At 42.2% G+C, this 26,608-nt stretch overlaps 1 pseudogene; it reads left to right on the top strand.

The window, feature by feature from the left end:
• Nucleotides 1-6,901: 6,901 nt before the first annotated feature.
• On the top strand, nt 6,902-7,001 carry LOC117046158 (annotated as a pseudogene).
• Nucleotides 7,002-26,608: the final 19,607 nt, after the last annotated feature.

The raw sequence follows: 26,608 nt of genomic DNA, 5'->3' as shown, positions 1-26,608 counted from the left end.
AAGTTACCAGTTAAAGTCTACACATGGGCTCGAGTCCTGACACAGGAAATAATATGTAGAGGGAAGACCCATATTACTGGCCCTGCCCCAGTGGTTCTGGTATTCACACTGCTGTAGCAGCACTGGATTGTACCACAATGAAATAGCAGCAGGGCTCATAGACGTTTGTGTGAACAAATGTCCAAGCAGTTGCTTATTTTAATTAATCTCCCTTTAAAGATACGTCTAGCTCCCACTTGCCACAGCCACACAATGTATGATAATCAGAAGGTTTCGATGAATAACAAAAGAAACTGCAAGGCTCATTAAATATGTGGCATGGATTTAGATAAATCCTTCGAATGACAGGCTTATTGTGAATGTTTGGGGCAGGAGCAATGGAAGTCTATAGAAATTGTACAGTGGCAATTAAGTCATGCCTAGATGAATAATAGGAATACTGGTGTATTCATGTGTAATTAGTCTGAATGTGTATGTAATATCCCAATTTAACTGTAAGATAAGCTATGCAGTTACTATGCAATTTACCTATTTATGCACCAAAATATTATTTCTTTGGGGGGGGCAACCTATGTGGACCACTTAAGTCACTACAGTTTTAGGTGTGCATTTAAGATGAAAATGCAAGGTCAGTGTGTGAATAGAACCACAGAGAGACAGGCTGGAGCTCCTTGTTGGGTGGAAACTCTGATCCCTTTTGAACATTCTGTTGGCATCCGTCTAGCCCAAGGGACAATGGAGTGCTACTCCAGGGGTGAATTCACATTTCTGCATTAGCAGCACTGAAGTGACCTCCCTGGGGCACAAACCTTGGCAGTGTGTATGGAGGTCCTCTTAAGATTTAGTGTCAGGAATAACGTAGTCCTGGACACAGCAGAGTTAACCGCAGGTTTTCTGGAAGCTTCTGGCTATAGAGCATTAACTGGACAGCACAACGCAGGAACTCAGCAAACTCACTTGGATAACTATATACAGTATTTATTGAAGCAACTAGTATCCATAAGTTACTATGTACAGACTTTACAAATAAAAGAAACAAAACATAAAATCTCCTCTCTCTCTCTCTCTCTCTCTCTCTCTCTCTCTCTCTCTCTCTCTCTCTCTCTCTCAACATTCAGTACACCACTAACAACCTAACCACACAGCTCTCACACAGAGCTCATTCTTTAGGAACTCATTGACCAATCACAGGTCGTTGCTAAGGGTCTGGAGAGAGAGCAGATCTTGGCTTTCTGCCAACTGGTAATTGCCTGAAGATAGACAGCTGACTTTCTGCACGTAGGCACTTTGAAATCTCTAACAGGTCCTGGGCTGCCCAGACAACAAGACTATGCTCTTGATCATCAGTGGGCAGATGCATGCAAGAACTGGTGTTTGAAGTGAATTGAATGTTCTATCCGTGCTGTTCCATTCATGATGGCTCATTCACCTAAGCAAGTCATCGCTTCATGCTGTAGTCATCAAGTAATGAACCTGCATGTAGGAACTAACTTGGCCCCAAATGTCAAGTTGGTTTCCTTCTTGCAGCTGCTGCTTCTGCTGCTCACTCCCCAGCATCTGATGGCCTCTGTGCCACATGTGTGCCTACATCTTGGCGTGACCTTGTGCCCTGTATCCTGTGCTGACAGCTTTGCAGCTAATTATTATGAGAAGCAACCTTCTCCCAGGTGGAGCAAGAGAGCCCCAGGTAGGCGTAGTGTGGCCAGAGGGGAAAGGATATCAAGCTCTCCATGGATCACTATTAGCAGCCAACAAGACTACTGTGAACATCATTGCTGGAGATTTCAACCATGCTGAACTTAAAACTGTGCTCTGAACTAGACCGACCATAGGTCTCTTTTCCTTGTACCAACATACACCCCCTCAGGAAACGGGCTCTCACTATAACAAAGACTGTTAAAATCTGGCATGAATGTGCTACTCACCAGCTGAAGGACTGTTTCAAGAGATATTTTCGACATCTATGCTATATCAATCGCTGCACAAGTACTGTTTTGGTGTTGTTTTTTATGGGAAAACATCCAATTTCATTGTATTTGTACAATGACAATAAAGAAATCTTATCTTATCTATCTTATCTTATCTTATCTTATCTTATCTTATCTTATATTATCTTATCTATAGTGCCTTGTTCCTTCTGTCTTTTCCCAGCAACTAGAGCACTGCAAAAGGGCATCCTTGAACCTTTTGGACTGGTTACAGGTAGGTAGCCGTGTTGGTCTGCCATAGTCAAAACAAAATAAAATAAAAAATTCCTTCCAGTAGTGCCTTAGAGACCAACTAAGTTTGTTCTTGGTATGAGCTATCGTGTGCATGCACAGGTATCTGAAGAAGTGTGCATGCACACGATAGCTCATACCAAGAACAAACTTACTTGGTCTCTTAGGTGCTACTGTAAGAATTTTCTATTTTATTTTGTTTTGACTTTTGGACTGGCTCATCTCTCAGTGGCCCTACCCTTCTGCACATCCAGGTGGTGGTGGTAGAGTAGTGTCTGTCCTGAAATGCAGCAGTCCTGAGTTCCTGGACCCTTGGCCAGCTCCTGATCTGGGCCATTGCTGCTGCCAGTTATGCTCAAAGGGGTGTGTGGGGTATTAGAGGAGGGGAAGTACCTCTGGTGGGGCCCATATTGAGTTCCTTCTGTGGAAATTTGTCCACCTTTGGTGCTCACCCTGCACTGAGCTCTCACCTGTGGCTCCTAGATGTCAGCATGCGACAGCGGCCACACTCTGGGAACAGCTTCAACTGGCTGGCTAAACCAAGTGAGGGTAGCTGATGGGTCTCCAACCCTCAGTGAGTTAGGGACTTCCCCTGCATATGAAGACAGCCTCCAGCAGATAGAATGGAGAAGTCCAATAGCAGGTCCAACCATAATATGCTGGGTTTTTTTGGTCTTGTGCTCATCGGCTGGCTCCCGCAAGTACTAGGAACCAAAAAACTAGTGCCCCAATTTTAATCAGTGGGGTGTGGGAGGTTATGCACATCTGTTGCATGCATATTGATTTTTGAATGTATTTTTATTGCTTCTTCTATTCTGATACTGCATTTGATTGTATTACCATTTGAATTCCATGGTGTGTGTGTGTGTGTGTGTGTGTGTGTGTGTGTGTGTGTGTGTGTATGAGAAATAAGAGAAGCAACAGAAATACAACTGCCACCACAGGCAGAAAAAAACCACTAAGTGGTCTGCCAAGGGCCTCAGCAATTTTCAAGAGGCCTGTGGGAATCATAGAATCATAGACTTGGGAAGAGACCACAAGGGCCATCCAGTCCAACCCCCTGCCAAACAGGAAACACCATCAAAGCATTCCTGACAGATGGCTGTCAAGCCTCCGCTTCAAGACCTCCAAAGAAGGAGACTCCACCACACTCCTTGGCAGCAAATTCCACTGTTGAACAGCTCTTACTGTTAGGAAGTTCTTTCTAATGTTTAGGTGGAATCTTCTTTCTTGTAGTTTGAATCCATTGCTCCGTGTCCGCTTCTCTGGAGCAGCAGAAAACAACCTTTCCCCCTCCTCTATATGACATCCTTTTATATATTTGAACATGGCTATCATATCACCCCTTAACCTTCTCTTCTCCAGGCTAAACATACCCAGCTCCCTAAGCCGTTCCTCATAAGGCATCGTTTCCAGGCCTTGGACCATTTTGGTTGCCCTCCTCTGGACACGTTCCAGGTCTGAGAACCACTAGTGCAAATAATGCAGATCTGGATGGGTTAGTGGTATAGTGCAGCCTTGTGTGGTTCATAAGGAAGTCAGATGATGCAGATTCATGTGTGAACAGAGTCCAAGTAGCCAACCATTTCAAAAAAGCAAAACAATACTCTTCTTCACTAATGCCACACGCAAGAGCTTTTCATCAAACAAAGTTAAAACACTTATTACCTATTACAATAATTGCCAACAATTATTGTGGCAAACATCTGTGACCGATCTCTTTCCTCCAAAGTGGTGATTAGTCTTTTCGCTAGTTTGTGAGCTAGCGTATCTCTCCAATAAAATCAGCTGTCACAGGAATTTATTTTCTTTTAACATTATTTATGTGCACTATTCAGTATGTGTCAACCTGAAAAGCTCGCTCAAAGAGAACATCTTTCTATAATACTTTAAACGAGGCATCTTTTTTAAGGTTATCAAGAATCCTGCTTTCCTTTGAGGAAGACAAGGTGCTCCACCATCTGTATCAGGGAAGTTGCCTTAATTTGTGTTGTATGTCCGGGTATCTACCTACCCATATAAATATGGATATAGGTTTAAATATGATGTGTCTTCACCAGTTTGGAGATAGATGACCTCTTATCTGAAGCCATCTGTCTTAGTATTAAGATGAGATTAACATTCATATCTGCAGCTGATGTAGAAAGATGGCTGTCTGCAAAGGCAGATAAAGGATTCCTCGGGCGCAATGGAAGGGGGAGAGTGGGGGAAAGGGGCGAATTTATTGCCAGGAAAATAGCAGCTGTCATATGAAAGCTAAGGAAGAGGTGAGCGTAATTGGGGAAAGGAGGCAAAAGGGTATGAAATATTAAACAAACCATACTTTATTCTTCATAAGGGTGCGCAAGATTTATTTTTAAAATTTTTGTATTTCATCCCACTGATAAAAGTGGCCTAAATGTGCATGTGAGTGTAGCATGGAGGGAGAGATGGACATTTCTGTGCTGCTTCTTGCTATTTCCATAAGTACTTAATAAAAAGGGGGGAAATATGTATTAGATGTAGAATTCAGTGGCCTGAGGGTATGGATTGATGTGTTATTAGCCTTGCACTTATGCAGAATTAGGGCATGCACATAGCCCTGGTTTTAACTCATGGGATATTATCGGTCCTTAAAATCCTACCTTTTCTCCATGGAGCTCCATGTGATTCTTTCTCCCCTGTTAAATACTAATTTAAAAACCCCTTTGAGGCAGCCTAAGATGAGTGAGTGTGACCAACAACCCAATGAGCATTATCCTGGCTGAGTTGAAATTTGAACCCATGTCTCTCTAATCCTAGTCCCGCACTCGACACCGCACTGTCTACACTGAATAAATGTGAACATTTCCCCTCAACAAATAATTAGCTGTTGATCCATATGTCCAATGGCAATAACAGAATTCCTTACAAGTAAAAGGAATAGAATTAGCAGTTCATTATACTTTACAATGCAGTGCGTGTTACTGCTTGGTTTAACATGTATAATGTCTAAAAATTCACATAAAGTTAGAGATAATGATTGCCGAAAGGTTAATAATGATAATTACAGAAATAAAGTGGGGCAGAACACCTTAGTTCCAGGAACTCCTGAGCAGCAGCTCAATTAATTGCCCCATTCCAAGAAGAAGAAAAATCCTTCCTGCCATGTGCCAACTATATTGAAAGATAAATAGCTGAGTAGCTGGGAAAGAGAAAGGAAAGGCATGCACTTCTGATGGTTGGACAAATATTGGGAAGGGAAGGAGGGAGAGCAACTCATTTTAAATGGCAAAAGTCCTATTGATTCACACCATTACACAGAAGAAATATTAATCCAATGAGAGGATATTTGATTTAACTGTGTATGGAGGCTGCAGACAGGTAAATGGGGAAAGGCAAACAGTCAGTGACTGGGATTTTGAAAAAGGGACAGAGTCCAATGTTTAAAATTTGTAAGAGTACACATTTGCACTCAGAACCCAAATGCATATCCCACAAACGGGTGGGTGAAATTACAATGATGTTAGTTTGACACACAGAAAAGTAGGCTTGTGGGGCTGAAATTAACTTAAGGAACAGGAAAAGGGAAGACGTGTTTAACCATTAAAGGTAAAGGGACCCCTGACCATTAGGTCCAGTCGCAGACGACTCTGGGGTTGCGGCACTCATCTCGCATTACTGGCCGAGGGAGCCAGTGTACAGCTTCCGGGTCATGTGGCCAGCATGACAAAGCCGCTTCTGGCAAACCAGAGCAGCACACGGAAACGCCGTTTACCTTCCCGCTGGAGCGGTACCTATTTATCTACTTGCACTTTGACGTGCTTTCGAACTGCTAGGTTGGGCAGGAGCTGGGACTGAGCAACGGGAGCTCCCCCCATCGCAGGGATTCGAACCGCCGACCTTCTGATCAGCAAGCCCTAGGCTCTGTGGTTTAACCCACAGCGCCACCCACGTCCCTGTTTAACCATTACCAAGGACCAATTTTGTTTTTGCTCAAAATTGCCCAAGTTTTCCCCTCCCCCTGCTCTGCAGTGGGATTCCAAATGTATTTTTTACTTTACACATATGTTTCTTGAATATTTTGTGGGACAGGGGAAACAACTGGGGGGGGGATGAGGATATCATTAAGCACCCACTTCCCTCTTGCTGCTCCTGCACTGAGAACGTTTTCAATTCAAAAACGAAACATCAGAGCACTCTTACCTGCACAGACAATGAAAGTGTGCTTTGGTAGATCTCACCCTAGGATGGAACTGGAGCCAGATTAAAATTGATCACAGCCCACAGAAACAGTTAGCAAAGAGAGTGATCATGTTGCTGTTTCATATACCATGGATAATGTAGACGAGGAAAGGGGTAAAGGAGAGCAGGGTGACATGTGGGGGTGCTGTCCTTATCTTTGAATACATTTCATTTGGATGATGAATGGGCAGGCTATTTCATGTTTCTGTATGGGTAGAAAATTCATCTTCAACCATTGTTATTTACCCAGCGGGCACCTGGAGAAGAGGACAGAGCAAAGTCATTCTCGTTCAGGGGGGAATCCTCTCCGGTTTTGGCTTGTCTTAACTTGGTGTGACTATGTGTTTGAAAGCAAACTCAGATGGCTTCTTTGTTGCTTTATTCATCATCGAACCTTTTATTGGCATCACATAGAAACATCCATAACATATCAATACAGAATTACCACCTCCCCGGTGGCACAACACATTTACCAAAAGATGCTCACTTCGGCAGCACATATACTAAAAATTGGAACGATACAGAGAAGATTAGCATGGCCCCTGCGCAAGGATGACACGCAGCAGCTATCCTATTTTTAAGAGACATCTGAAGGCAGCCCTGTTTAAGGACATCTAACGCTGTATTGTTTGGGAGCCGCCCAGAGTGGCTGGGGAGGCCCAGCCAGATGGGGAGGGGGGTACAAATAAATTATTATTATTATTATTATTATTATTATTATTATTATTATAGGCAGAGCAGATTATTGTCACGTCTCTGGGTATCCAGGGAGAACAGATGTCTGCAATGTATTTCAACGACAGAACCCTAGATAAAGATATTTTGCCACTAACTTGGTAAACTCCTGATCATTCCCCAGTAATAGAAAATGAATGGCCTCCAACTCTGGTTTCCATTTGGGGATGCAGAGTTGATCAAGGAATTGCTGGCAGAGATCTACATATAGCTTGCATTTAAGAACCAAATGTGCGAGAGTTTCCACCTGGTGGTCTTCACATGGGCAAATTCTTCCTCCTTCCACCATGCCCAAGAACCTTCGCCAAAAGAGGTTTGATGGATTTGAGTTAAACCTGGCCAACGAAAATGCCCTTCTTTCTTGAGGGTTAAGCAAAAATTCAGGATAATTGTGGTTAATTTCATGTGCCCAAGAGAGTTGAAAGTAAAGAGGGGAACATGTTTTCTCTGCTGCTGCTGCTGTTAGTTCCTGGCGTTCAATATCCCACAACCTAATTTTTATTATAGCCTTAGCAGTTGGTAGGGACATCGAGTGCAAAGTTCCATTGACAGCCCAAGTTGCTGTATCTTTATGTTAAACTGTTGTAGCCCTGGGGAGAGAAAAGAGCCTAACAAAACTTCACCGAGGAGAAGATCTTTATTTGTTGCGAGGCAGACATTTAACCAGCATAAAAGAAATCTCGCCCAAGCAACAGTTTCTACCTTGTGTTGACCTCCCTCTAGGCACAAGGCTGCATAGGGTACACAGCATGTACTTTAAGATGCAAACATATTACAGGGGATGTCAGAATTATATTTGAGCACTGCAATTTTTACCCATCAGTTTAACTTGTAGTTTAATAATGTTTAACACAGGGGAAAAGGAGCCTGTGGCTAGGTATGCTTTCATTTGGATTTCATTTGGTCCACATTTTAAAGCAAACTGCCCTGATTTGCGCTTCGTGTACTAATATGTGGATTGGGACTCAGTTATGCCTTGGTTTTTGCATTTCTCTGAACTTTGCTGTGTCGACCACAGCAAACTATGGCAAGTTCTTAAAGAAATGAGAGTGCCGGATCACCTCATTTGTCTCCTGAGAAATCTCTATGTGGGACAAGAAGCTACAGTTAGAACTGGATAAGGAACAACTGATTGGTTCAAAATTGGGAAAGGAGTACGACAAGGCTGTATATTGTCTCCTTGCTTATTTAACTTATATGCAGAATTCATCATGCGAAAGGCTGGACTGGATGAATCCCAAACCGGAATTAAGATTGCCGGAAAAAATATCATCAACCTCAGATATGCTGATGATACTACCTTGATGGCAGAAAGTGAGGAAGAATTAAAGAACCTTTTAATGAAGGTGAAAGAGGAGAGCGCAATATATGGTCTGAAGCTCAACATAAAAAAACTAAGATCATGGCCACTGGTCCCATCACCTCCTGGCAAATAGAAGGGGAAGAAATGGAGGCAGTGAGAGATTTCACTTTCTTGGGTTCCATGATCAGTGCAGATGGTGACAGCAGTCACGAAATTAGAAGACGCCTGCTTCTTGGGAGAAAAGCAATGACAAACCTAGACAGCATCTTAAAAAGCAGAGACATCACCTTGCCGACAAAGGTCCATATATGAGATGGTTGGACAGTGTTCTCGAAGCTACTAACATGAGTTTGGCCAAACTGTGAGAGGCAGTGAAGGATAGGCGTGCCTGGCATGCTCTGGTCCATGGGGTCACGAAGAGTCGGACACGACTGAACGACTGAACGATGACGATGAATTTTGCAATACAGTTCTTAGCTAAAGAAACATACCAAAATCAGTATAAAAATGTGTATTTTACTTTAAAATGTGCATGAAAATGTATGCATCAGGATAAAATGCATGCAATTTGTATTTGAACAAAGTGCATAAAAATGCTTATTTTGCAAAAAGGTATTTTCAAAAATAATCCTTTTTTGTTTTTAAAGCTACTAGTTAATGTATCTGTTGGGACAGAGCAGAGTGCAGAATGTGAACACATGGAAAACTGACACAGACCAGAAAAAAACCAGTCTGTTCATCCCTACCTGTGGTTCTCCATAAATTGTTGAACTAGAACCCCCATCAACCCCAGCCAGCATAGTCAGTGGTCAGGGGTGCTGGAAGTTGTAGTTCAGCAACGTATGGAGGACCACAATTCTTCACCCATGCTTTAACACTGAGAGCCAGTGTGGTGTAGTGGTTAAGAGCGGTAGACTCATAATCTGGGGAACCGAGTTCGTGTCTCCACTCCTCCACATGCAGCTGTTGGGTGACCTTGGGCTAGTCACACTTCTTTGAAGTCTCTCAGCCCCACTCACCTCACAGAGTGTTTGTTGTGGGGGAGGAAGGGAAAAGGAGAATGTTAGCCGCTTTGAGACTCCTTCGGGTAGTGAAAAGCGGGATATCAAATCCAAACTCTTCTTCTTCTTCTTCTTAACTGCTGGGGACATGTTTCCTGGTTTTTGGGGATCCTGTCCTTTGCTTGTTTTGCCTACACCATCATAGTATTTATTAGCAACAGTCAGTGCTACCACATATCACTTGCAATATATATTGCTTTCTCTGCTGTTGGCGTGGCATCCAAAGTGGTTCACAACAAATACCAAGGCTACAGTTCTAATCCTACTTACCTGGGATAAAGCCCAATTTAACTAAATTGGATTTCCTTCTGAGTAGACATGGTTAGGATTGCACTGTAAAACACACTACTCATTATACTGCCATATCAGCTTCACAGTAAAGAACAATAAAAGCAACCCACTGAGAGCTCCATCTTTAAAAACAACACAGCCATTGAGCCTTAAGTTATGGGCAGTTTTGATTTTGATATGTTACTGCAAGTGGGAATGAAAAAAATGTATTAAGGGACTTCCGGCGGCGACGCCATTGCGGGTGGTCGTGGGCTGCTTCGGCTGCGAAGCGCCCAGTCCATCCCGGGGGTTTAGAGCCCCGCTACCGCAAAGCGGGGCTCCGGTGGGGTGCGGGAAGAGCGTCCCGCACCCTGGGCTCCCCGGCTGTGCCCGTTGTGGCTCCGAACCCTTCCCTCGCTCCCCCTGTAAAGGGGGAGTGGGGGTGAAGGGACGACGGAGCCGGGCTATAGGGGACATGCCCCAACCGGGATGTAAATGCGGCGGCAAAGCCTGTGATGAGCGTCTAAGTTCTACCTGTCTTTTGTGAATTGAAAGAACCCGGTGGTTGTGAGTATTATTGACTTTGATTGACTTTTATATCTTTGGAACGATCCGGGGGGAAGAGGAAAAGGAGCCTGCTTCCCTCCCTTCGGGAGAGAAAGAAAATAACCAGTTTGAGTGACTGCTGCTACAACAATGGATACAAAGTGTTTGGAATTTGAAAACTGAGACTGCTGAGATTTCCCTTTGGGGATTAAGTGGGCAGAAAATATCTCCTTTTAAAGTTTTGATCTTTACACTCTGGCTTCAGAAAAAATGGCGATGGGAAATTTGGACTGACGTGGGAAACGTGGGAAACAATTGAAACAAAGGAAGGAAGAGACAGGAACTGAAATTTGACACCCACCCTCTCCTCCAAAATGCTGGACTCTCCTCCAAAATGCTCGAACTTGTTTTGAACTCTGGTCTAAAGGAGGAAGAAATGTTTGCTGTCTTGAGGCTGGAACTGCTTAATCGGAAACTGCAAGTTTTGAGTGGGATTATAAATAAAAAGAACTTACTTCCCACAGAGGAGGCTTTTCAAAAGTTTTACACAATGGAAGAAAACCTTGGCAGAGAGTTAGGAGGGGTATTTGAAGGATGGTCTGAAATGGCTGGGCGACTCCGGGAAAAGGAACCGTTTTCTGGGGGTGGCAGCCCCGGAACGGGAAAATTTAAAATATCCAGACCCCGAGGTGGGAGCTCGGGGGCATGGGACATGGAATTAAGATATTTACATGAAGAAGAAGTATGGTACAAAGAAACGGAGGAGCCTAGAAATGGTGTGATGTGTACCCTGAAACTTGATGCAAGGTCTGTTGTGAATACTGCCTGGATCTGTGGACATTTGGTAAAAGAAGACATCTCAAGGATTGGTTCCGGCGAAAGACAGAGAAAGACAATGGACAGAGGGGGGGTGGGATGAAGTACTAAATGTAAAATGCAAATGGTCTGTTATGGTATCTGAAATCGGAGAGTGAAGCTTGTTAATTATAAGTTTATTTTGAACAAGTAAGGGGATATTGGATTTTAAGTTAAAGCAGCATGATAATGGACAGAAGAAATAAGTTTAGTTTTTATAAGAATATTTTGTCAAGATTTACGATATAATAGGATGATGAAGATAATTGTGTTATCTTTAATCTGAGTTAAATTCTTTTTTATAGAGAAAAGGTGTTAAGAAAGTAAAATATGGATTTAAAACCGAAGGTGAAGAGGCAGGGGAAGTCAAACGTCAAGATTCGGAAATAGAATTTTTTTTTGCTAGGTATATAAACAAGAAGAAGAATCCTGGCATTATGTGTATTTGTAATTGTTTTGTATTTGTAGGTGTGGGTCTGGGTTTGTGTTGTATTATGAAAATGCTAATAAATTCTTCTAAAAAAAAGAAAAAAGAAAAAAATGTATTAAGCGTGTCCTCTTTTGGCTAATGGTGACTGGAATATTTTGTAAATTAAAATGAAAATTATCATTTAATATATTAGAGAAGAAAAAAGACATTTACAACTCTTCGAAAGCAAAACTTTAGAAAGAAACCAAGGAAGTTAAGATCATTTATTTTTTCTAAATAGTTGCACTAGCTCTATAAATTGGGTAGAGTAACATTAAATTCAGTAAGCAGTTAACTTAGTCACCTCATATAAAGTCAGACAACGTAAAGGAAGCCCTAACTGCTTTGCTTAAATCAATATCTTAGAGTTAGTCCAGAATGTTAAATTAGTGCATTTCCCTTAATATAAATCCACTGGTGGGATTGATTCTCTGTGTATGTAAATGCAGAAAAGCGGGATGACAGGGAAAGTATGGAAGAACCTCTATTTTGGTCTTTATGTCTGAAACATGTTTTTTTAAGCCCCGTTAATTGGTACTGCTTTACGCTTTGCAAGCTTCTGCTAAGGTTAACCACTTGGGTTAAGCCTCTTCATTACCAATTCTATACAGTTATCAAAACATGCCCATCACACACCAGTGACATATGATGCATAGCTTTGTGCTAGTTAAATTGTTTCTCGTACTCTTAATAACACATGACTGCCATGCGAAATGCGATAGAAACTGCCTTCCCTCAATCCCTTGCTGAATTTGCCTAGATCGGGATAGCTGAAAACAAACCAAATTCCGAGCAAGTCAGCACTGTTGTTTTATTTATGAAAGGGCAAAGCAGAGGCGCATTTGCGGGACCCCTCATCATACCTTGCATAACAATAACAACAATGTGCAGTGCAAACCTATGCAGGTCTGCGCAGAGGTAAGCCCCATTGAGCTCAACGGGACCTACTTCCTTGGTGTGTGTCAATAATGCAGCCATAACTACCTGCCCCTTTATGATGGTTTGTGGGACTCTTGCCATGTGATTTTAGAAGTGCAGAAATATTCGTGAATACATTATGTCAGAAGATTCGCCACCATCTAGCTCAGTATTGGCTCAATTGACTGGCAGCAGGTCTCGGGGGTTTCAGATGGAGTCCCTCCCAGCCCTCCCTAAAGATGCCAGAGACTGAACCTCGAACCTTCTACATACAAAAGACACATTTTTATGCAATATAGACACATTTTTGCAAAGCACATTTCCCTAGCATAATACATTTATGTATGTTATTTTCACCACCATAATGTTTCCATTTTGATTCTTTTCCAGAAACTGCTGCTATGTAGCAAAGTATTGCCTTTGAACCAGGTTGAAGTAAAAAGAAGATTCCTCAGATCTAGGGATGGAGGATAAATTTGATTCGGGATTCAGTTTGCATTTTAAGCCGGAATCTGCACCTTCTGAAACAACGTGTGAACCCCCCCCCCCAAAAAAAAACAGCCATCTGTTGACATTCACACTTGTCTGAATTTTGTGATGCAGTGCTCCACCCAATGTTTACAAAACTGCATATGTTAGAGGGAGGTGTGCATAAAAATCAATATATTGGTGAAAATATGCAGGAGTGCATTATAGTAAGTAGAAATTCAAATACCTTGCAACCTTAGTCAGAACTGAATACAAGAATATGTTTATTAGGGGCAACAACCACTAAAATGCTAAAGAATTTTCATGAAGATTTAAAGTTAAAATTTTTAAAAAGCACCAATTGCTGCAGAAATGTAGAGGACTGAATTTAAGATTGGGGTGTGTGTGTGTGTGTGTGTGTGGAGAGAATGAGAAACTAAGCAAACCAAAATTGACAGAGCCTTTCATCCCTACTCAAATCCATCAGCTTCTAACACTTAGTACATGTTGTGTGTGGAGCTGTTTTGGCAATCCACTATCAGGAAGTAAGTAGAATCGGATTTTCTGATGGAGCACTTTTGCTGCCTACATCTACATTTAGATGTCATCTGAAATTGGTGCTATTCAGAAAGGCCCTTTTTTAAAAAAAAACCAACCAGTATTTATTGATGTTATTGTTATTTTGTTTTTGTGTGTCAGATTTCACCTTGCTGTGTTTTTGTTTTTTTTAATGAAAGAACAGTCCTTAAATATTTAAATAAAATCAAATAAGGTTACCTGATCTACACTACCCAAACTAGTGGGAGGATTTGAACCTAATTATCTTTCTGATTTTGTGCTTCCACAAATTTTGCAATGCAGAGCTTAGCTTAAAAAAAAAAACCCCTAAGGAAAACCTAAACTCACTCAAATGTGTATTTTTTGATAAAATAGCTTAGAAATGTGTACTCTTGTGAGCTATGCACTCATATCCTGTTTGTGGTCTTCCCATAAACATCTGGTTGGCTACTGTGAGAACAGAATAATCTAATGTATCAGATTTTTTAAAAAAGGAAATCAGAGAAATGCAGAAATGGGATGGAAGAGACATGTGAATGAACACATATGAAATTGACACAGACTGGAAGTGGACGGATCCATCCATGCCTAGTTGACCTACAGCGTATTTCATCTTTAAGATGTTCAGCCCAACTGTTTCCGAAGGAGTCTCATAAATAGTTAAGGCAGTATATATTAGCACAGGAGTGACCTGCAGTAGTATAATGTATTTTTATGATTCCTTCAATAATGGCATGGTTATAGTTTCTATCGTCTGCAATTCATTTAAAGTTTGCCTTTCTTTGAGTCATCACATTCTGCTATATTTGCCGACAGCAAATAACCTGCCTATAAGCCAGTCAAATGAACAGGCATGTCAAAATTCTACCCAACACTGTTTAGGCTTGAATGACATTATAAAGTCATTAATGTCTACGTGACATGGCTTGTCAAGAGATTAATAGGAATAAAAATGAGCAAACACCATGACCAGATGGCATTCACCTACAGGTTATGAAAGAATGTCTTTATGAAATTGTTCAGCAAGTGTGGCCTGATTGAAAAATCTTTGCATGGCATAGTGTGCTGTGTCTGGCAAATGGTGTGTATCTACCCACTGATAATAGAAAAAAAAGAATTTTAGAGTCAGAGTTGGAAATAATCCTAGAGGTCATGGAGTCTAACTTCTTGCTCAATACCTTGTATCTATGTGATCTCTCTGGCAGATAGCCATCCAACTTCTAAATAAGGAGAAGCAGAATCCTTCCCCTTCTCACGCACTCTGTTCCATTGCCCAACAGCTCATACTGTCAAGATGTTCCCTAACATCTATTAGCATCAGCCTAGGGTTAGAGGGTGGTCAGGTCCAAGACACTGAATGAGTCCAGGGTATTAAATGAGTCATCCAGGGCAATGTCCCAAGTAATGATGTTATTGGTTCCAAGGAACCTGGCTTGTCTTGGGTCCTTGGTTCCATGCAGCCCTTTGTTATCAAATGTCTCTATCAGCATGAGCTCATCTACAAGAAAGAAGATTCCACCTAAACATTAGGAAGAACTTCCTGACAGTAAGAGCTGTCCGACAGTGGAATTTGCTGCCAAGGAGTGTGGTGGAGTCTCCTTCTTTGGAGGTCTTTAAGCGGAGGCTCGACAGCCATCTGTCAGGAATGCTTTGATGGTGTTTCCTGCTTGGCAGGGGTTTGGACTGGATGGCCCTTGGGGTCTCTTCCAACTCTATGATTCTATGATCCACAACTGGATATTATGTAACATATCATCTAAAGGTCCTGAGTCTGTATTCTCGTGACTGGGAGGGTCGGTGACAATCAAAATGTCATTTTCAACAAGCCCCACTAGGGTCTCAATAGTGGCCTTGAGGCCTAGTGTTGCCTCCTTACAGAGCAAGGCCACACTTCCAAAGATTCCTTCAAACATGTGTCAAGATAGAAAACAATGATTCTGTAGAGCCTCCCACAGTTATGGGGCCCCACTCTCACCTGCTTGCTTAGTTTCTGTGGCAAGGGCCTCTTTGCCTCCAGCTGGCGTAGTTGTAGCCTGTGGGTGTTGATCTTGCGCAGGGTCATTGAAAATGTCACCATAAAGAGCTGGGTCCATCTCATCAGTAGTGGCAGCATCAAATCCACCACAGTATGGTGATTCATACTGAAACCAGAGCTGTCAGAACGGTCGAAGGAGCTCACATGTCGATCTGGCAAGAGCTGATTTACGTCCAGGCGCCCTGTGTTTGCAGTTTCATTCCTGGTTGGTAAGTTGTCACCTGCCCTATAAAAGACCAATATAGATTTCTGCTGCTGATAGCATCCTGAGGCTTTCCAAGGGGCAGGGTGGACCCTGCTTGCTTGGGAGTGGGTGAGCACCATCCTGCTGTTTTGTGAACCTTTTATGAACTATAAGGATGTGGAGAATATTCACAATTCCTTGTGCAAAGTTCTTTTTGTGGCCTGCTGATCAGAAGGTCGGCGGTTCGAATCCCTGCCACGGGGTGAGCTCCCGTTGCTCGGTCCCAGCTCCTGCCCACCTAGCAGTTCGAAAGCACATCAAAGTGCAAGTAGATAAATAGGTACCGCTCCAGCGGGAAGGTAAACGGCGCTTCCGTGCGCTGCCCTGGTTCGCCAGAAGCGGCTTAGTTATGCTGGCCACATGACCCGGAAGCTGTCTGCGGACAAACGCCGGCTCCCTCGGCCTATAGAGCGAGATGAGCGCCGCAACCCCAGAGTCGGACACGACTGGACCTGATGGTCAGGGGTCCCTTTACCTTTACCTTTTTCTTCAAAGTTAGTTGATGACTAGAAGGCCTTATCTCCCAGACGCTGTCATCCCAGCAACTCCCTAACATTGTCAATATCAGATCTGTATGGTCATCTTTGGGACCAGCTATGTGTGGTCAGGGTTCCTGATCAGCAGTATTTGTGTGCTCCAGCATTTTATGAGCAGGCTTCACTTTTCCTAGATGGGTATGGGGAACCAATGGATATAGCAGCAGGCCATGCTGGTAGGTCACTTTCGCTCCCTGCCACGATAGACCCCATCTTAGGACACTCTCGCAAATTCCAGCTAAAGCAGAATTCACCCCATCTCCATTTAAAAAACAAACCAACCAAGCAAAAAGCTTTCAGGCATACTTTTAAAACTGTTAAATGTAACCTACTTCATAGATTGGTTATGAGGAAAAACCCAATACTGATTTAAGGAACCGTACTTTGGGAATCTAGGGACTGAGTCAACTAATGAGTCCCACTGCTAGATGCCAGTGGAAGGTCTCCCACCTCCACAGTGGGGCTTTTTGCCACCTCACCTCCCATTGGGCACCCCTGCATTCCCCATGGCTTGGTGGGGGGATACGCTTGATATCCTTAGCACTTAGCAGAATTCCTCCCTTAAGTTGCTATGTAAATAATCCGGGGGGGGGGGGCTTCTGGTACTGAGCACTTGAAAAGATCTGGTGGTGGAATCTGACAGATGCACCTGCGTTCTGACAGACATGATGGAAAGAGAGGGACAGATCGATCTGCAGAATTCTTGGTGAATACTTGATTCCGACGATGTGAGCTGATTAATTGGGAAGAATCAATGATTACACATTACCATAAATCTTACCATTTTTGCTGGTTCGTTGGAAACAATGCTTTATTCCCCTACCCCACCCTCAGCAATTGTTTGTAGGAAAAAAAGCAGCTTTCCACATTACAAATTTTCTAGAGAAAAGCTTGTATGTTGTTTGTTTACACATTCCTGGGGAAACTATACGTTAAGCCTCTGGCAGATCAAGAATCTTTTATGCCTTGTGATATCACGTGCAGGAAGACAGCATCTAGCTGATCGTATACAACTACTGGAATTCTGCCAAAACCAGATAGAGATTTTCAGCCCCAGAGAACTCTGTGTGTGTGTGTGTGGGGGGGGGGGGGGTTCAGGAGATGATTAATCTGAGTGATGATCATATGTTAGTAGAGCTGTAAAGTGCTGAAATAACTACCGGTATGCTTCATGTTGGAACCCAACAGACAGTCTGTATCCAGTTACTGCTTCTCAGTTCTCAGTCCTGCATATATTAAATAGGCAATATAATACTGACCTACTAAACGAGTTTGCTGTAAAGATTACAAGGGCGTGTATCTGAAGTACTTTGGGAACAGAAAATTATTATAACCAGTGCTTTTTTTTTCTTTAAAAAAGAATGTTTACAGGCCCACCATTTTCCTACTCATATTGAAATACTGTCCCTCAATGAGACCAAACTTAGATTCACAAAATGTTTAGGGGTATGCATACCCCTGCGTCCCACCAGAGAAAAAGCACTGATTATAACAATATATAAGAATGATCAGGTTAGCCATATCACACAGGAAACCAAAGATCACCACAGCCAACCACAAAGGAACAATCACACCCTACGCCAATCCCGACTTCTCACCGCCAAAGAAACACAAGCAAGCAACAAAGAACCAACATGAATGACGCTGACACCAAATCCTACATATATTAATGAAAATAAAAGCATCATCTCCCCACCCCACCCACCTCCTTCCCCCTTCTCTCCCTAATGTCTCAACAACCAAAACTGATCTGTAAAAATGTTATAGGGGGGGGGCGAGAGACATTACACACACTTCTGTAAACCAAGAAAATCATATATATATATATATATATATATATATATATATATATATATATATGAATGATAGCAATAATTAAAGCTGTGTTCTCCCTGCATTGACTTACATTGGGAAACTAAAATGGCCATAACCTTTTTTTTTTCATGTAAATACATGTATTTGGAGCCATGGTGGTCCAAAAAGAGGATAGCAACCCTGCCAAATTGCAAACAGTTAGGTCCAGGTTTTTTATGCCAGCTACCTTTAAGATCTGCTTACAAAAAATAAAATAGGCACGTCTTGAAAATGCCATGAACTGATGGGGGGGGGGTAAGTGGTGGACATACCGGTACCTCAGTTCTCTCACTGTCAACAATTTCGAGAAGTGTCTCACGGACCTTTCTGGATCCAGCTTCATTCAGCTCACCTACATCTAATTGTCCACCATAGCCAGACAGGCACAATTGTAAGGACATAGATTTCAAGATCCTGGAGAGATGAGAAGGCATATAATTGCAGTTAGTTCTGACTTCTGTTTTAATGAAAGCAGCACATTCTGTCCTTTCTATTTTATGTGCACCAATTCACTGCACCAATCCCTTTCCTACTTTTATTCTAATTTTCAATAAATGTATGCTCTGATGAATAAAAGATTGTGATAACATAATCACACCTTCTTCCCACAGAGATCTATTATTCCCCCTTTCCACTTCACTGTCTCATCATCATTTTAACCCCCCAAAGACTCCAAGAACTACTTAAATGAACATGAAATATGTTTTCTGTCTTTTAACCAATGTACTGAGGTCTGAGGACAATTGATAACAGCATGTCAGCAGTGGTCAAAGCTGTAGATAAAGGAAGCAGATGGAAATTCATTTTATGTTTAGCCTTTAGAGATGGTGGAATTGATTCGGAGGGTGAGGGAAGAGGCAAAATAAACCTCCGGCTATGCCGGTATTATATTAATAGGTAATAGGAGGAGACGCTTCATTTAGCTCAGCAATAACAACTTTCCCTCTTTGGATTAGCATACATTGTCTGGATCCTCGCATCTTCAAGGAGGCTAGATTATTGATGAAGGGAAAACAGAGTGTTCCTTAGGTAGCTCTAAATCACACTGTGATACTCAAACACTGTACAAAGGGGAACTGTGCGTTATAAGGCTTTAAGTGCCTGGTCCTGATTGGGGCGGCTGATTTAAGCACAGCCATTTTACACCATTACAAGGATTCAGCCAAAGGAAAGGCAAATCTTTCGCAGCCAGTCATCACTTCACCAGTATTCTTTCTCATATAATGTTTACACTTGTTTAAATACTGCCATAGATATTAGGGATAGGAGTCTAGTTTATAAAGCTAAACTTCAAGACTCTCTGAATGGATAATCACATATACGTATAAAGTATCAGTGACTGGTTGGAAGCAGAGAAATGGTGGGAGGAACCAGCTAGGGAAACCCCAAGGGGAGAAGAAGGAGAAGGAGAAGGAGCGGGAGAAGGAGAAGGAGAAGGAGAAGGAGGAGGAGGAGGAGGAGGAGGAGGAGGAGGAGGAGTTGGAGGAGTTTATGAGTCCCAAGTGCAATGATATCCCGCTTTATCACTACCCGAAGGAGTCTCAAATCAGCTAACATTCTCCTTCCCCTTCTTCCCCCACAACAAACACTCTGTGATGTGAGTGGGGCTGAGAGACTTCAATGAAGTGTGGCTAGCCCAAGGTCACCCAGCAGCTGCATGCGGAGGAGCGGAGACGCGAACCCGGTTCCCCAGATTATAAGTCTACCGCTCTTAACCACTACACCACACCCAGAGCCCGCGGAATGGTGGCAACAGTGAGTGATCACAGGGAGAAGAGGGGAAAGACTGGGAAGAAGAGATGTTGGAAGCTGAAGGGGTAACAGGGCGTAGTGAGTTGGGAGAGTCTGTGGCAGAGAGAAGTCCAGAATCTGAGGCAGATGCTGAAGCAGGAGGGTGGGAAGAGGGAGGCCAAGAGTCAGGCTGTTGAAGAGTCATGGGTGTCTACCCCTCCTTCTGCAATAAAGTTCCCCTCCCCCTTAGTCTCCCAGAACCAGAAGAGGCATGTAAAGGGCAGAGGGGAGATTGGTTGGGAGCAGATACAGTCTCTGATTGCTTGGGGAAAACCCTGAAGTGGAGGGGACTTAGGCAGCTGTGGGGTAGTGGGGACCTTCAGACTCTGCAACTGCCTCATAGGGGCAACACCTACCAAAGAAGACCTGCTGTGCTCATTAGGCCTGGCATCCCTGTGCTGATCCTGTTTCTCTAATGAAAAGTTAACTTCATGCGCGTGTGATGTTTTCATTTTCATTTTCTTTGTTTTCTTATTTTATTATGAATATGTTGGGTTTACAATCATGTGGTTTAGGCTGCAATCCTTTGCATGCTTTTCTGGAGAAAGCTTTCTTGAATGGCATTTACTTCTGAGCAAGCAGACACGAGATTGTACTATTTATTCTTGTTGGTTTTATTGCCTTGAGCTGCCTGAAGGTAAGGAACAGCAGGATTAAAAAAAAACAACACTTCCAGTATATTAAATAAAGAAATAACCTCAGAGCATGGTGTGATTTTTAATATGCTTCTGAAAAATCAGCTGCAAACATCTGTCTGCTGCCTGTTGTCTCTAACAAAGTTGAAAAATTATATTATTATTTTTGGTACCATGCTGCATGCACATCATGTGAAGCAGATGAAGTGTTTTTGTTTTGTACTGCCCTTGCGATGAAGGGTGGGATGTAAATATCGTGGACACATTTTAAAGGCCCACAAAAATGCAAGGGAATTAATATGTTTGCCAGCAGCAGCAGCAGTATACGAGTTGTCGAGTGGCTGGGTCAATATGTTATTTCCATTTCTCACAATGCCCCAGAGCAAAGCTATGCTGAGGGCATTATGGGAAAAATATACATGGTAGCTAGACTTAAAGGGGGCTAGGGCAGGCACCCATAGTGGGATCACCCACTACTGTCCAAGGATACAGGGTGCTGATGCAGGCTCTGGGCACTGACTTGGAGGAGAATGGGTGGGAGCCATAGGAAAATAACTCACCTCTTGCTGGTGGTAAGGAATGGACCATGCCAGAGTCAGTAGTTTGTTAAATAAAGAAACCACCTTACTTGTCCTACTGCTGGCAATTAGAATTTTTACAGAAACAAACATATTAGCTATCTATTCTATATAACTATCAATTTAATGAAGCTTTTTTCTTTTTTAAAAAAGGTGCCTTCTTAAATTGCCATAAAAGGGCAGCTATAGCATCAAACAGAATTGCATATCATATCAATTATGTCTCTGCTCAGATTCCTAATATTAGACCAAAAGTCTTTGAAATGCAGGTATCCCCACCATATATGGGGAAGATGTATTCTGATTCCTGCATGAAAATGAAAAAAATCATTTCCAGATTTTTTTTTTTAAGAACAACAACATGCATGCACATTAAGAAAACAAAATCTACTTGTGATCAGGTTCCAGCATTTGCTAGTTTTATTGTGCTCGTTCTTCAGATTGACACATGGAGATGCTGAAAAAATGGACTGTAAAAACGTAGTTCTCCCAATTCCTCTGAACTGATTCTAACGGGCAACATTTCCTTGCACTTGGGACTCATAAATTCCCTTCCAACAGGGTTAGTCAAATGTGATGTCTTCAACATGTTACTAGATTCCAGCTCCCATCATCCCTGGCCCTTGGCCATGCTGGCTGGACATAAAGTCCAACCAGGGGCAGATTTAGGGCTTTGTGAGTGGTGCTCATACACTAGGCGCTGAGACCAGTAAGGGAGGTACTGGACTTTTTTTTTTTTTTTTAATTAAATTTTATTATACAGCAAAATCATACACATAACTCAACAGAATACATAACAATTTCAAAACACACACAGAAAGGAAACACACACACCTCTATATACAACCCGTACATAATTTAACAATATTAAAAGAATAATCCTAAAAAGAGGGTCAAAGGACAAACGAAAAAGGATAAAAAAAGAGTGGGATTAGGAGGGAATGGGAAAAAGGAAGGGGGGGAGGAAGAAAGAAAAAAAAAGGGGGAAGAAGCAAAAGGGGAAAGGGAAAAAAGAAAAGAGAAGGAGTAAAAAAACTACATTAATTTTACAACTTACAACACTAATACAATATACAAATACATAAATTGGACTTCCGTTCGTGCTCTTTGTTTCTTTATCTTAACCTTTTTTTTTTTTCTCGCACAGGTCTTGTTACATCCAGTCTAGTCTTCTATTTCTTTCTAATGATATGTTGATATTCAGTACCTACGCAGATTTCACCTTCCTATTGCCAGGAGATTTTGATGTTACTGTACTGGTTTAAATAATCAATAAAAACTTCCCATTCTTTTTGTGTTTTTTGTTTGAATTGACCTCTCATTCTTCCCGTCATTGCCGCTAACTGCATATATTCTGTCATTAAAGCTTGCCAATCACATATTGTGGGGATACTCTCTCCCTTCCAGTTTCTCGCTAAAAGAATTCTGGCCGCTGTGAGGGCATACATTGTTAATGATCTTTTTTCTGTCTTAATTTCTGGAGGTAGTATTCCCAGGAGAAAGGTTTCTGGCTTTTTCTTTATAGAGATTTTCAGAAGTTTTTTAAATTCATTATGAACCTTTCCCCAGTACTCCTTGACTTTCTCACATTCCCACCACATGTGGAAGTACGTTCCCAAACTACTTTTACATTTCCAACACAGGGGCGACTGATTTTTAAACATTTTTGATAATTTGACTGGGCTATAGGAGGTACTGGACTTTCAGAAGGAAGTGTGAGGCTCTGACTGGGGCCTAGAGTCCTCCATCCTCCTTTCCAAAGCCTATTTAATGCTTTATCAGCTTTAGGAAGGGGGTGAAAGGGCTCTAGGACCCTGCCAGAGCCCTTGCAACTCCTTCCCAAAGTTGGGCGCCTCCTTACCCACCTTTTGGAAGGCAGTGTGAGGATAGAGGGGCAAATTTTGGCCTCACACAGGGCACCATAGTACCTAAGGCCACCACTGGTCCAACTTCCTCTGCAGGGCACCAAGTCGGCTACCCCATCTTATAATATGCATGGCAACCTGTGACCATCCAGATGTTGTTGCACTAAATAATAATAATTCCATTTTCAATCTTGGAGTTTGCTGTTTTTATAAATATGCACTTACATTGTTAATTAGCCATCTGGCAAGCCTTTTATTTAAAAGTAATCAAAAAGGAACTTGCAAGTCAAAGAACAGTTTACCATACAGGTGAGTCTTTCCTACCTGCCACAGCTGCCTTGCAGTGAAATCAGTGGGTTTCTACCACTAGGATAATGAAGCCCAACTCCCTTGTTTAGCCAGATGAGTATTTGCATCCTGCTGAAACTCCAGAGAAGGAACTGGCACATTCACAGCTACCTGCAAAAGAAAAAGCAAAAACATTAGAAAAGGAAGAGAACTTGATGCTATGGGAGATTAATTCAGAGGGGGCTTCACTTTTCCTGCCTAGGAGCTGGTAAGCAAGTGGAAAATTCTTCTTTCAGTAGAAGATGCTATATTGGGGGGGGGGTGAAGTGAGGTACAAAGAAAGCTTCATGACACAAATGTATTATTTCCTCCCTTTTATTTTTAATTCCCCAAACCTTTACAATTTAACTAAGCAATTGGAGGGCAGAGGAAAAGGGAAGGGATGTTCAAGGAGTTTGAGGTCACGCTTTTTGCTTTTTTTCCAGGCCTACGGATTGATGCAGGTGCCTCTTAAACTACTATCCATGATATGTTAAGAACACACACTCGGTGGTAATATTAGGTAAGACTTTGACAAAGACAGTTGTGCCTCTGGTCTTCCTCCCAATGGCAAAAGAACTGGAGGTTTAAACACTGCTAATACGATAGAAGAATATGAATTTATCTTGGCTGCCTCCCTCCATGGCTATTTTAAGCATTCTATGTCTAAACCCAAGAATAAAGTGTCGAAGTTTCTACAGTTTGAATATGGGAAGTGGTGATGGTATTTGACTATTTCTATTAATTAAATAGCACAAGACTTCCCAAGGGGGGGGGGAATATACTTCACTGGCCATCTGTTAGGGATGCTGCCAGACAGTTGGGGTTGGTATGGAGGGGCACTGGCAGGAGCACTGGGTTGCTTGAAGAAGGTGTAGGTCTAGCGGAGGCTGCCTGGGAACCCCACATACTTTACCTTGAGTTTCAATATGAAAGAAAAGTGACTTATTTGAATGTAACGAATAACATTAAAAGTTGATATGTTGCATCTTGTTACAATGGGCAGGCAGTATAACAGATTTTATTCTATTCTATTTTTATTTATTTCATAACAGGCTTCTCCAAAGAAAAATGATTTTAGCAGGTGCCAAAAAGAGTACCGTCAAAGGTGCATGCTGTTTGTGTGTCGAGGCCCCCAATCACACTTCACACAGAATTTTTGTTTAAGGTTTTTGGCATAATTTTGGCCACTACTTTATTAAATACAAAATGTGAGTGGTTGCTTAGGCATTGGTTACGACTATCTGTCCCCGCCCAGGGACAGAACTGACATCCGCAAGCCTGCGAAAGTCAGTAAGGGAAAACATTTTGGGGAGAGAATAGAGCTGGGTGCCAGGCCCTCGGCTCTCCCCAAATGCTCCCAGGGGCTCTTGCGTGGCCCTAGCCCCTTGACAGGGGTTTAGACAAGAGCAAGGCGAGCCTCTGGATTCCTTTAATGGAATACCTTTGCAGCAGCAGCATTGGAGGGGCAGGCACAGCCTATCTATACCCCTCCACCAACCAAATTTAACCAATGCCTAACCGCAACCTTACAAGTTGTGACGATTTGCTACGCAGTAGGCAAAAACCAAATGGCACCAGACAATCAGCCAAATGGACAAAATTCCTACCAGGCCCCTGCCCCAAAAGCAGATGACCCCATGACAGGCATAGCAAGGTCAACACGAAAAGACCTAAAAATTAGGGAGGGTGATCCGATGTGCGCAGTGAAAGGGGGAAGCTCAACGCTGCACGCAGGGAATGTATAGCCTCTAGGCTGTCAATCAAATTGGCAACATCAAAATCTCCCCAGCAACCCAGATGGGCCCAATCAACTTTGTGGCCATCCAATCGAATCCACCCAGCAACACATGCTCTCCATGAAGGAGAACACACTGTATCAATGGGCAGTGAGTTCCAAAGTGTAGACGCTGCCACGTTAAAAAGCTGAGCTCTTACAAATGCTGAACGGGTTGAATGAGCTTTGCACAACTGCCTCATAAGGATATTACCATAATTATGTTGCTGTAAACTACTTTATAGACTAGAACATCTGAGAATATCTATAAAATCAATAAGCTAGAATCTCTGGTCACTGCACAATTTGGGAATACTTTTCAGCTGGATAGGTGGCACCGGAACATCAATAAATCCACTCCAACAAACACAACAATAAGATATTAATTACTTCACCCCAAGAATCTAAATTATGCTTGAGAATTGTGTTGCATTCAACATTTTTGAGTAAACAAACTTCAATCAAACCAGCGCTTTCAGATTCATTAAAGTAGATGGCAACAAAAAAGCAAGAGAATTTTGAGTTTCTTCAAAAGGCACATTGACCTTGAAATCCTTCCAACTTTTATAGAATCAACATAACTAATTAGTATTTTGAAGGAGTGAAACATTTGAATGGGTGTGTAGGAAGAGTCTCTTCAAGTGCAAAGTATTCATTGCAAAGTATTTCATATTCACAAATCTCCTGCTCCTAAAATTTGATCGCCTCATCAACAGTATTCATGATTTCGGGCACAGTAAGAGCAGAGTTCGAGCGACTGCATCTGACTGATCAGCAATCTATTTCAAAGAGAACATTTTGACTTGTCTTTCATCACAGCTTCCATGATTCCCAAGTATAGCTGCTGTGATCACACTGGGAGGCAGGGACATGGACTGCCAACTGCCCAGGGGTACCATTGTACGTTTCATTGGGAGAAAAGGCCGGGAAAATATTTACAGCAAGGAAAGGTATCTTCTTGGAGATATTTGAGTTTAAAATGTTTTGGTTTTTTTTTGTTTAGTTTTGTTTTTAAAAAGGCAAAAATTATTGTAACTTCTTCATAAATTACCGGTATTAACCAGAAAATAATAATCACATGTGTACAGGCTGGGGAAAACGCCCCTTTTCCGATAAACAATACCCTTTTGTTCCAATACCTTAATAATAAAACTGTTTGAAGACTTTAAAACTGATCTCCCACCTGGATTTTTTATTTTTGACTTCTGGATATCACCATGAACTCCAATTTCTACAACAGTTCCCTGAAACAGACCTGAAAGTGAGGACCATTTCACACCTGCTCTGCATTACAGGAGTTGTGTACACCTTGAATCAATCTGACATAGGAAACCACAATTTCAATACTGTACTTCATATAA

The sequence above is a fragment of the Lacerta agilis genome, chromosome 4 (assembly GCF_009819535.1).
Source record: "Lacerta agilis isolate rLacAgi1 chromosome 4, rLacAgi1.pri, whole genome shotgun sequence".
NCBI classification, from domain to species: domain Eukaryota; kingdom Metazoa; phylum Chordata; class Lepidosauria; order Squamata; family Lacertidae; genus Lacerta; species Lacerta agilis.
This window is presented reverse-complemented; position numbering and strand designations above follow the sequence as displayed.